Source organism: Vipera ursinii (genome assembly GCF_947247035.1).
Source record: "Vipera ursinii genome assembly, chromosome: 6".
In the NCBI taxonomy this organism is placed as follows: Eukaryota; Metazoa; Chordata; class Lepidosauria; order Squamata; family Viperidae; genus Vipera; species Vipera ursinii.
In genome coordinates this window covers 55,621,922-55,634,199 of record NC_139515.1, presented here as the reverse complement: position 1 = coordinate 55,634,199, position 12,278 = coordinate 55,621,922, and positions in this window count along the sequence as shown.

The window sequence follows — 12,278 nt, the reverse complement described above, 5'->3', positions numbered from 1 at the left end:
ACCTGTAAAACTGCCTGTTCCCCAAAGTATTTTCCTTCCTAAAGGGAAGGTGCACTCTAGGTCTCTTTATTAAAATAATGCCATCTTATGGGACCCTCCAAAGTATCCCTTCCCTTTGAAATGAACTTTAGCCCAGACATACTGTTGGCCCCAGCCCCAGGAAAGTGGCTAAGACCTGGCTTTTATGTCAGGTTTTGGAAGCAAGTTGAGCAGATTCTTCAATGGGTGACTTATAGAGGTTTTCAATTTGGTTTGCCATTTTACTTTGTACTTATTGCTTCTGGAGTTGTTGGTAGGGTCTGTTTTGATCTTTTGCATATCATCCAGAATCATGCTTCTTTGATTCATTCAACAAGACATTCAGATCCTTTTTGCCTGTATTATTCATTAATGTTCATTTCAGATTCTATATTCATGTCTTTGTTGTTTTCAAACTCAAATAAAGGACTTTGTCTTGAAATTCATCTGATTTCTGTCCATTGTTCCAGTTAGTCATGATCCTCTGGAATCCCTGATACTATTCTACAAGGTTATCCAAAAATGTAATCTAACAACAAGTAAACAATATAACATATTAAAATTACACTTACTATAATGGAACATCCAACACAGCATATATTGAAATATATAGAGGAGAATATCTCAGTCCCACCTTTTAATTTTATTCTTTCAAAATTATTTGTTCATGGTTTGATTCACCTACATAGCAACCAAATAGCTAGTTTTAATTTTATTCATTAAATACAAATTCAGTAGAGTGTCCATATGGAAATTGCATCAACTTTTTGATGTCGTTACAACTGGGAACTAACTAAGCCTACGCAATGTTAATTTATATTCATATCAACCAGTTGGCAATGGTCATGCTTAGGAAAAACCCTTTAACTTTTCTATATATGGGTTCTATTTCCAAGGACACCAATAATATCTCCTTTGAGTCAAGTTTGTTTGTGATGATTTTATGAATCCAACCATGTAATTTTCTTGGAAGAAGCTTGCCACTACCTCATTCCAGCTCTTCCTTGCCTAACTCACTGCTGTGAAATTTTCAAGAGATCTCCCATTCAGCTACTAACTGGGTCCAATTTTGCTTAGTTGCTTGAAGGCTGGATGCTGTCATTTACTGATGTATTTCCAAATATGCCATTATTTCAGTCCCTAACCCCCCCTTTACTTTTTAACTATTTTAATTTTTTGCTTCCTGTTAACATTTTTAACTTTTGTATATACTGTTTTATATACAAAAGGAGGCGGTGGTGAGACCTCTCCTCAAGAAGCCTGCCTTGGACCCAGCTGTATTGAACAACTTTCGTCCAGTCTCCAACCTTCGCTTTCTTGCGAAGGTTGTCGAGAGTGTGGTGGCGCATCAGCTCCCTCTGGTCCTGGATGAAGCGGATTATCTGGACCCTTACCAATCGGGTTTCAGGCCCGGGCACAGCACGGAGACGGCATTGGTCGCTCTGGTGAATGATCTCTGGAGGGCTCGGGATAGGGGATATTCCTCTGTCCTAGTCCTATTAGACCTCTCGGCGGCTTTCGATACCATCGACCATGGTATCCTGCTGCGGCGTCTCAGGGGACTGGGAGTGGGAGGCACGGTTTTTCAGTGGTTCTCCTCCTATCTCCTGGGACGCTCGCAGTCGGTGTTGGCAGGGGGGCAGAGGTCGACCCCTAGGACTCTCGCTTGTGGAGTTCCTCAGGGGTCAGTCCTCTCGCCTCTCCTGTTCAACATCTATATGAAACCGCTGGGTGAGATCATTCGTGGTTTTGGAGTTGGGTATCATCAATATGCTGATGATACCCAACTTTTTATTTTGACCCCAAACCACCCCAGTGATGCCCTCGCTGTGATGTCCCGTTGCCTGGAGGCGGTTCGGGTCTGGATGGGGAGGAACAGACTTCAACTCAACCCTGACAAGACTGAGTTGCTGTACATTCCGGCTTCCCGGGACACCTGGGATGTTCCATCTCTTTCTATGGGGGGTGAGCTTTTACCCCCTGTGGATAGGGCTCGCAACTTGGGAGTCCTCCTAGATTCACGACTCACTTTGGAGGATCATATAGTGGCCGTGACTAGGGGGGCTTTTGCCCAGGTTCGCCTGGTGCGCCAGTTGCGGCCCTATCTGGACCGGGAGGCCTTATGTACGGTCACTCATGCGCTCGTGGCCTCTCGCCTAGACTACTGTAATGCTCTCTACATGGGGCTTCCCTTGAAGACTACTCGGAGGCTCCAACTGGTACAGAATGCGGCCGCGAGAGTTGTCTTGGGAGTTTCCCGGTACTCCCATGTTACACCTTTGCTCCGTGAGCTGCATTGGTTACCAGTTGTCTTCCGGGTAAGGTTCAAGGTTTTGGTTATGATCTTTAAGTCCCTACATGGCATGGGTCCGCGATACCTCGAGGACCACCTGCTGCCGGCGTCGACTCCCCTCCGCCCTGTGCGCGCCCACAGAGAGGGCCTCCTCAGGGTGCCTCCTGTCAAGGAATGTCGACTGGTGGCCCCCAGGGGGAGGGCCTTCTCTGTGGGTGCTCCGGCATTATGGAACCAACTGCCGGTTGAGCTCCGGACGGCATCAGACCTCCGATCCTTCCGTCGCGGGTTGAAGACCCATTTATTTGAACTAGCGGGTCTGGCCTGATGGGGGTACATGGGTTTTTTATACGTTTGTTTTATTATTCTTGTTTTAACTTGGGCATTGATTTAATTGTCTTTTAATTTTTGTATTGTCATTTATATTTATGCCCTGTGAACCGCCCTGAGTCCCTTTGGGAGAAGGGCGGTATAGAAATCTCAATAAATTAAATTAAATTATTTTAACATTTTATTGTATACCACACAGTGTTCCTCTTTGAGGAAGATGAGCCATTCATAAATGTGAAAAATAAATAAATAAATTTACATTTCAGTGTGATATTTAATAGAAAACGAAAAGACATTTATCCCAATGAATGCATTATGGATGTAATTCTCAAAATTTCAGGCAAGGTCATGAGGGCATTCTAAGTTGAACTGATCTGCTCTGCAGAAGTTTTGTTGAAATGGTTCTGGGAAGTTTATTATGAAATGTTTTCAAATGAGAGCATTAGCAGAATCTGATATGAATTTGTATTTGCTGGATTTATGTCCTGCCCATTCTCCAGGAATTTAATGTGGTTCCCATGATGATTTTCCTTTCCTTTCCTTTCCTTTCATTAAAAAAATGATCTTAGGATGTAGGTTTGGCTGAAAGACAATGATTGGCCAAAAGTCACCCGTGGCTGAGGATGGACATAAATTTGTCTCTTCAGTTCTAATCCAAAACCTGAACCACTGCAACTTGCTTGAACTCAAGCTGAAAATGGACCTTCATGTTCTGCTAGACTTATCTTCCAAAATTGTAAATTTCCTCATGAAAAATATCTAAATCAGCATTTATTAAACTGAATTCCTGGATTTGGTATAAGACAATCTAGAAAATACACAAGGAAAGCATTTTTCTTTCACACTATTAATTGCAAAATATAAAATAAATAATCAGAGCAAGTCCTCAGATACTGCATACCAATTCAGCACACAAATAAAAGTGTAAGGTGTCTTAATGCATATATTTCTTCCAAAATTAAGACAACTTATAATTTAATTACAAAGTATTAACAGTAAAGGATGCTGAAAATATAATCATTTTATTTTCATTATCTTGGTAAATTGTAAATAAGAGGAAACACACTTTCAGGTGCACAGAAATACTTTACCAATATTTTTATTTGGCTATCTCATCACTTTAGATAAATGACTTGTTCCATTCAGGTCTAATAGCTGAAAAGCATAGGAAATATTTGTCATATTGCTAGGAGAGGTCCTAAAGATGTCTTTATGGACTAATGGATGACTGTGTTAGGAGTAGGTCAACCCATCCTTGCTATCAGGGAAACAATATACCCTCAAGATTACAGTTTCCCACTCCTTGAGAATGCAAGTCAAGGTACATAATCACACATGATAGCCCTGCTCCCAACATCCTTGCTTTTGGCCTGCAATGGTCTTGTAAGTAATTTTTGCTTGAATATCAGTGAAATCCTTTGCTTAATCTGGAATCATCATAACACAGAGTATCTGGTCATGTCGTCATTTTTAAATGCATGCCAGCAAACATGAGTGCAATCACATTGTAGATATAGGTGAAACCAAAAAACAGTGGGATAATAATTGTATTCTTCTTACTTAGGCTCAGACTTTAGTTAATCAATAGGGCTTCTGTGCCTATTATATACTTTATATTTCCTTTTCTCCACTGTATTTTGCAACCATAACAGATACCTTTATTCAACTTATAGCAGGCAATATTCACACCCAAGCTGGGGAGCAAAAAAATAGATCCTATACTTCTAAGTCTAATTTATTTGCTATAAAGGTACTTTCAGATGACTTCTGTGTTACCAAATTCACATATTTTCAGTTTTTATTAACTGGAAGTTAATAGTCATTTTACCCTTCATGGATTACTGCCTTGTCATGGCGTAATTCAATGCTTGCATAATTCAATGAAGCTTTGAGCTATGCCATGCAGGGCCACCCAAGATGGACAGGTCATAGCAGAGAGTTCTGACAAAACGTGATCCACTGGAGAAGGAAATGGCAACCCACTCCAGTATCTTTGCCATGAAAACCCTATGGACAGTACCAAAAGGCAAAACGATATGACACTGGAAGATGACCCCCTCAGGTCAGAAGGCATCCAATATGCTACTGGGGAAGAGCAGAGGGCTAGTACTAGTAGCGCCAGAAAGAATGAAGCGACTGGGCCAAAGCCGAAAGGACGCTCAGCTGTGGATGTGTCTGGTGGTGAAAGGAAAGTCCAATGCTGTAAAGATTTTTTCTGCATAGGAAACTGGAATGTAAGATCCATGAATCAAGGAAAGCTGGACGTGGTCAAACAAGAGATGACAAGACTGAACATCGACATCTTAGGTATCAGCGAACTAAAATGGACAGGAATAGGTGAATTTAATTCAGATGACCATCAGGTATATTACTGCGGGCAAGAATCCCTCAGAAGAAATGGAGTAGCCTTCATAGTCAAAAAAAGAGTAGGAAAAGCAATATTGGGATACAATCCTCAAAATGATAGAATGATCTCAGTTTGAATCCAAGGCAAACCATTCAATATCACAGTAGTCCAAGTCTATGCTAAAGCCTTTGATTGTGTGGATCATAACAAACTGTGGCAAGTCCTTAAAGAGATGGGCATAACAGACCATCTTATTTGTCTCTTGAAAAATCTATATGCGGGCCAAGAAGCAACAGTGAGAACTGGACACAGAACCACTGATTGGAGTCCGGCAAGGCTGTATACTGTCACCTTGCCTATTTAACTTACTGTATATGCAGAGCACATCATGAGAAAGGCAGGGCTAGATGAATCAAAAGTTGGAATTAAGATTGCCGGAAGAAATATCAACAACCTAAGATATGCAGATGATACCACTCTAATGGCAGAAAGTGAAGAAGAACTAAAGAGCCTCTTGTTGCGAGTGAAGAAGGAGAGTGCAAAAGTTGGGTTGAAACTAAACATTAAGAAAACCAAGATCATGGCATCCGGCCCTCTCAATTCCTGGCAAATAGATGGGGAAGAAATGGAGGTAGTGACAGATTTTATTTTCCTGGGCTCCAAAATCACTGCAGATAGGGACTGTAGCCAAGAAATTAAAAGACGTTTGCTCCTCAGGAGGAAAGCCATGGCAAATCTAGACAGCACACTAAAAAGCAGAGACATCACCCTGTCAACAAAAGTGCGTATAGTCAGGGCTATGGTCTTCCCAGTTACAATGTATGGCAGTGAAAGTTGGACCATAAAAAAGGCTGAGCACCAAAGAATTGAGGCCTTTGAACTGTGGTGCTGGAGAAGACTCCTGTGAGTCCCTTGGACTGCAAGGCGATCAAACCGGTCAGTCCTAGAGGAGATCAACCCTGACTGCTCTCTAGAAGGCCAGATTCTGAAGCTAAAACTCAAATACTTTGGCCACCTAATGAGAAGGAAGGACTCACTGGAGAAGAGCCTAATGCTGGGTAAGATTGAGGGCAATAGAAGAATGGGACGACAGAGAATGAGGTGGCTGAATGGAGTAACTGAAGCAGTAGGCGTGAGCTTAAATGGACTCCAGAAGATGGTAGAGGACAGGAAGGCCTGGAGGAACATTGTCCATAGGGTCACGATGGGTCGGACACAACTTCGCAACTAACAACAATAGTCATTTTGGAATGGTTCACCAAGTCCCTTCCCACTCCATTTAATATTGCTGTATTTTTCCACAAAATGTACAGGGTATATGTTGTAGCACTTTGTGCTTCAGGCTTGCTTTCCTATTGCTGGAATTTGCTGCACCATATAAACTTTTATTCCTATTCCTATACAAGAAATCATGTAACTGAAAATGTTCCTGTTGTGATGGGAAAAATGAAGAATTATAAAGACTAACGCCACAATTTAACGCTTCACAGAAAGAGTGTATACCATTCCTTCTCTGTGGAAAAGCGCACTAATTAATATTTATTGCACCTGTCATACCTGTAGCCGTGGTCAATCCATTGCTGCAGCAGCTCAATGGAAGGCTGGGCACTGTCTCTCCCCTTGGCAGGCATGTTTAGGTCATCAACAAAGTCAAAAGCTCTTTTTCCCGGTGGAGTGCTATCAAGCCCTCTTCTTTCTCCTGCAAAATTAAATCATTAATTTTATTCACACTAATTTTCACCCAGGCCTGGAACAGCAGGGAAAAAATGGAATAGAGAGAAAGATATGTAAAAGGAAAACCTCTCTTTACAAAGAAATTGCCAGGCGTTACTGCTAAAATTGGCTCTTCTAGAATCCATGACCTTTGATTTTTATCGGCTGTGCCTTAAAGGTCAAGGAAGCATAGAGAGAACATAGTTATAAATCCACATGGAGTTTAATCAAAGATGGCAAGCTATCCTGAAGTAAACAAGCTAATAAAACCATTCTAGTTTAAAATGCTTGTTAACAAAGTGTCAACAAAAAGCATGCTGTCATTACGAGGATAGGAATTGAATTCATTAAGCAAGAAAAATAAAAATAAAGTGGCTTGGTTTGTCTCAAGCTACAGGAGTATTTTGGTTCCCTAATACAGACCCTTTGCTTTAATGCTAATGTATGATATTCTCCTCCTCATTTTCTTTTTCTGTTTCCTCCAATTTTGCTTTTATTTATCCTATTTATCAGTAACAATGGTTGTAACAAGAATAACATCTACCAATGCAAGTCTTATAGAAAGCTGTAACCTTGAATTCTAAATTTACAATATATGGAAGTGAAACCTTTAAATAAAAAGTTACATGAGAGCAGATGGGCTCTCCTTGTTTATTCAAAGTATTGAGGGAGAAATGCCATCCTAGTTCTGCCATCTATACGTATAAAATGTATCTGTGTTTAATAACAATAACAATAATGTTGGAAGAGAGCTCTTCTAGTCTAGTTCTAGCTGTCAGGAAATTTCTAGGTTGCTTGTCTCTTTGATTAGTTTCCATCCATTGATTCTTTTCCTGCCTTCAGGTGCTTTGGAGAATAGCTTGACTCCCTCTTCTTTGTGGCAACCCCTGAGATATTGGAACAGTGCTATCATGTTAACCCTAATCCTTCTCTTCATTAAACTAGACAAACCCAATTCCAGCAACGGTTCTTTATATGTTTTAGTCTCCAGTCCCCTAATCATCTTTGTTGTTCTTCTCCGTACTCTTTCTAGAGTCTCAACATCTTTTTTACATCGTGGTGACCAAAACTGGATGCAGTATTCCAGGTGTGGCCTTACCAAGGCATTGTAAAGTGGTATTAGTACTTCACGTGATCTTGATTCTATCCCTCTGTTAAGGCAGCCTAGCACTATGTTGGCTTTTTTGGCAGCTGCAGCACATTGCTGGCTCATATTTAAGTGATTGTCCACTAAGACTCCAAGGTCCCTTTCACAGTTACTGTTTTTGAGCCAGGTACCACCTATACTATACCCATGCATTTGATTTATCTTGCCTAAATGTAAAACCTTACTTTTTTACCATTGAATTTCATTTTGTTAGATAGTGCTCAATGTTCAAGTCTCTCAAGATCCTTCTGTATCTTAAGCCTATCTTCTGGAGTGTTGGCTATTCCTGCCAGCTTAGTGTTGTCTACAAATTTGATGAATTCCCCATTTACCCCATGATCCAAATTATTGATGAAGATGTCGAAGAGCACTGGGCCCAGAACAGAGCCCTGGGACACCCCACTACACACTTCCCTCCATGTAGATGTAGTTCCATTGAGGACCACATGCTGTATGGCCAGTCAGCCAGCAATGAATCCATCTGGTGGTGATGTTGTCTAACCCTCATTTTTCTGTCTTATCAAGTAGTAGTTTGTGGTCTACTTTATCAAATGCCTTTCTGTCTCTCTCTCTCTCCCCGTCCCCATCCCAGGGCTATATTCCTAACTATGATGACATCAAAAAGATAATAGGCTTTCATAATTCAATCATGATATCACAAACAATGGTCAGAGTTTACATTACAATATTATTACACAAATTGCATTACTTGAGTCCCCTTATCCCTCCTGATGATGTCTGTGTCTATCTCTATCAACAGATGGAAGACCTAGTTTGAGTTTCAGAACTAATGGGATTAGTAATTAAATGGGGATATTAAAAATATTTTAAAAAAGAATATAGACAATATCATAATAGAAATAGGATGAAGTTTAAAAATCGCATAACAAATCTTACCAGTCCTCACAATTTTTGCTATTAGAAATCCTGGAATTTAGATGACCTGTTAAAATCAGCTCAGGAGGTGTTGGTACCACCGTAAATTGTTACAAAAGTGCAATGCTATTATAATGTAGTAAGTTGAATGCATGAATTTATTTCCAAGTATCAGTAACACTTGGACAGTGCAGCATAAATTGAATGTTTATTTTTGCATTAAAGACATAGAAACACATTTAGCTTTCAAGCTAGTAACCTGAAGAGAAAATTATTTGCAGTATAGGGGAGACAAATATTATTCACAATTGTGGTATTGTATCAGATCTAAATCTCATGGGTTAATTTAATAAGGAAAAGACGATAGAGGAAAGTAAGAAGGTATAATATAAACCTGGAAGGTACTGGAATAAAAATTGAACAACAATGAATGGATTTGATAAAATACACATACACACATATATATTCAAGACAGTTTGTTCCATAAACTGTAGAGCTTTTTTATCAGCTGACAGAATCAGAGTCCTTCCTTTCCTCCCAAATTAAATAATGTTATTCATATATTTTCAAATAGACATCTAAAAAAAAATTAAAAATGAGAATGAAAATTCATCACATGCAAAAACAAAAGTGTGAAAACTTACACAAGAAGTCAAATCAGAAAAGAATAACTACCATCTCTTTCCCTGTAGTTACAACTAGATCTCAAGCTCACCTGATTTCTCAAGTATTTAAAGGAAAACTTTGCTCTCAATGCTGACCAAAAGGTTTTTCCAAAGGAAGAGATAATATGACATTTTTCTGGTTAACCAAATATACAATTTCCTCAAAATCTGCTAAATAACACATCTCTGAAACCCCTAGCTCTTTATGCCTAAAATTCCTAAGGATTATAATTTTTTCTATTGTCAGACTATGGCAAAAAAAATCTTTATTTGAACATTTTAAATTACAAGTAGTTGGTATGTAATTCAGTGCAAAGTACATGTTTTAAAAACCAGGATTTTCTCTGTAATTTTGTCATTCTAATGTATAATATTATTTCAAAAGGAAGAACATGACCACAACATATAAGTCACATGTCTTCACCTTTCTTTTAATACCAACACAAATAAGCATTAATCTATCCTTTATGAAACATCTAGAACGGGGGTGTCAAACTCACAACGTCACGTGACGTGTTATGATGTAGCATGACATTTTTTCCATTGCCGGCAATGGGGTGGGCGCACTTTTGCCATGATGCATCCAGCCCATGGGCTGGCAGTTTGACACCCCTGATCTAGAGATTGTATGAGATATGAAAAATAATACTTTAATTGATTAATTTCAGCTTTAAATCACAGGACATAAACTTAGTATTCTTCAAAATTTCAGTCAATTGGTTGAAAAGAACCAGAGTTCCCAATTGTTTGTGATATTTTTTATAGATATTTTAAATTGTTCTTTTAGCTTTTAACAGAAAAAGAATAGATTTAGATTCTGAGATTAAATTCTTCAGTATTAATAACATAACAGGTATTTTAAAAGCTGCTAAACCACTAAGTGTACATTGAGCTGTCAAAACATGTTCAAAACAGGATATATCTCAATTTTTGTCTTGGTAAAAAAAACTACCGTATTTGCAGTTGTTGAAAAGACTAAGTAATAATTTAACAACAATTGATCCAATGTAATTATATCGTTTGTTCCCATTATTTTCAATAGAACATATTACCACTTATTTTTTAGAGTAGAACTATGGCAGTGAGTTAAGTGGTTGTGCATCGTTATCATTGTGGGTTCGGATTTGCTTTTTGAATGGTTGTGTGGTGGTGATGTCATGTGATGTTATCATGAGTTTGGGTCTGGTATCATTCTTGGTGGTTGGGACTCATCTGTCAATCAAGGCGGGTTTTCAAATGGCTGGTAGGCGAAAGGTATCATCTCGTTTGTTCATGCTGTGGGGGCGTTTTTCTATCTCAATGGCTTCTCTGATTATTCTGTTGTTAAAATGTTCGATTTTGGCGATAGTTTTGGTTTTTTTTAAATCAATTTCATGTCCCGTATATATATACACACACACAGTATATATACAGTATATATATATATATATATATATATATATATATATATATATATATATATATATATATATATATATATATATATGTATGTATAGCAAAGCACGAAGTTGAAGACACAAGCCTGAAGATGACAAGTGGGACCTCATCAAAACGTCGCCAAGACACCCTGTCTTACATGGGAAAAGACCCGAATACGCCAAGACCTACATACCTGTACCTGTGAAAATCTACGAAAACAAACAAGTGTGTGTGTGTGTGTGTGTGTGTGTGTATATAGGCTGGTGTCTTCGGTTTCGTGCTTGTGTGAGTGAAGCGTGATCGGAGCTGCCATCTCTCTATAAATACTGGTGGGGATGTGTGGGGTGCTGGCTTTGTTGCTGTAAGCGGATTGGTTGGCTGTGATGTTACATCATGATTGGTTTATGGGGTTATTGTTAGGGGATTAGTTGGCTGATTTGTAACATCCTGTGTGGCTGAAGTGCTGGCTGTGTGCTCGTTAGTCCTTTGTGTTGTAACAACCTGGGTAATGGGCTGTGTGATGACATCCTGAGCTCTATTGTAGTGATTTCCTGAGTTCTGTGTTGAAATATCCTGGGTGGTTTGCTGTGTTGTGATATGCTAAAACCCACGAAACTGAAGACACCAGCCTGAAGATGACGAGTGGGACCTTGTCGAAACGTCCCCAAGACACCCTCAATCCTACATGGGAAAAGACCCAAATACACCAAGACCTACATACCTATACCCATGAAAATCTATGAAAACACACACACACACACACACACACACACACACACACACACACACACACACACATATATATATATATATATATATATATATATATATATATATATGTGTGTAAATTACTAACAAAGAATTAAAGGGAAACTGAAATGCATTTCTGACTCAGTTTCCCTTTAATTCTTTGTTAGTAATTTACACAAATATAGGAATTGTCCGGTGTGACTACTGCCTGTTCGATAGCCTTCAAGATAGGCTGAAAACAGGAAATAAAGATTTGCCCCATGTTTGGGGCCTAGCAAGGTAATCTAAAGAGTTAACATTTGAAACATATATATATATATATATATATAGAGCCGCATAGCAGAGTGAGCGCCTGTTATTCGTCCCAGCTTCTGCCAACCTAGCAGTTCGAAAGCACGTAAAAATGCAAGTAGAAAAATAGGGACCACTACGGTGGGAAGGTAACAGCGTTCCATGTGCCTTTGGCATGTGCGGGGGAACCTTTACCTTTACCTTATATATAGGTAAACAGGAAGCCTCAGTTTGCCATAGCACCAAGAAAATACTGATGAACCAGAGAAAAGAATTCTGTCCACGTTGAAATTAATACAAGAAACAATTGCATTAGCTCATGATGAGATTAAAAATAACCCAAAGGAGATAAAAGAACAATTTTCTAATTTAAATCAACAAACTCAGAAAATAAATACAGAGAAGGAACCAGCAATCCAGAAAATGGAA